The sequence below is a fragment of the Arachis stenosperma genome, chromosome 1, assembly GCF_014773155.1.
Source record: "Arachis stenosperma cultivar V10309 chromosome 1, arast.V10309.gnm1.PFL2, whole genome shotgun sequence".
NCBI classification, from domain to species: Eukaryota; Viridiplantae; Streptophyta; class Magnoliopsida; order Fabales; family Fabaceae; genus Arachis; species Arachis stenosperma.
In genome coordinates this window covers 124,955,139-124,956,484 of record NC_080377.1, presented here as the reverse complement: position 1 = coordinate 124,956,484, position 1,346 = coordinate 124,955,139, and positions in this window count along the sequence as shown.

Sequence of the window (1,346 nt, the reverse complement as noted above, 5' to 3'; positions counted from 1 at the left end):
ATTAGTGAAATTATGTTTGAGGCGGACGAACGAGATCAATACGCCACCAGCGTGCTGCCTAAGATGGTGACACGTGTACGGATGCTATCAGCACGCATCTTGCGTGCTATTTACGATGGTGTTACTGCATGAACTCCTTTCCTCCATATCTAAAATAATTTCTAAAAATTTTATTATTTTCATTAATATTTGACTAATAAAGTAAAATTAAAGTATTAGTAATATTGATTCCTATTGATAAAAGATATTAGTCTAAATATGAGATTCAATTTTACATAAATGTCCTAAATGAAAAATAGTATAAAAATCTTAAATTTTAATTAGTATAAAAATAAAATATTAGTCTAAAATATTAATTTATATTGATAAAAAAGAGATTGACTCAAAATATTTTTAATTTTAATACATTGGTTAAAATAAAAATGTTTTAAACAGACTAATTTGTATTGCACATAACAAAATTAATGTTAAATTATCAAATGGATAAAATCTTTATTCGAAAAAATAAGAAAAACAAAATTATCAAAATATCTTCCAGGGGCCATTTATTATTTTTTATCTGATAACCTAAACCAAGTGCATGTACGATTAGTAAAATTCTGTTTGAGGTGGCGGACGAGATTAACACACCACCGTCTAAAATATTAATTTATATTGATAAAAAAGAGATTGACTCAAAATATTTTTAATTTTAATACATTGGTTAAAATAAAAATGTTTTAAACAGATAACTAATTTGTATTGCACATAACAAAATTAATGTTAAAATTATCAAAATGGATAAAATCTTTATTCGAAAAAATAAGAAAAACAAAATTATCAAAATATCTTCCAGGGTTGCCATTTATTATTTTTTATCTGATAACCTAAACCAAGTTGCATGTACGATTAGTAAAATTCTGTTTGAGGTGGACGGACGAGATTAACACACCACCAGCGTGCTACCTACGATGGGGACACGTATACGGACGGTATCAGCACGCATCTTGTGTGCTTTGCAAATGACCGACACGTGGCGAGGCGATGGTATTGCTGCATGGACTCCTTTCCTCTATATCTAAAATAATTTTTGAAAATTTTTAATATTTTTATTAATACTTGACTAATAAAGTAAATTTAAAGTATTAGTCTAAATTATTGATTCTTATTGATAAAATATATTAATTTAAATATGAGATTTAATTTTACATAAATGTCCTAAATAAAAAACAGTATAAAAAATTTGAATTTAATAGTATAAAAATAAAATATTAGTCTAAAATATTGTTTTATATTGATAAAAAAGATATTGACTCATAATATTTTTAATTTTAAGACATTGGTTAAAATAAAAATATTTTAAATAG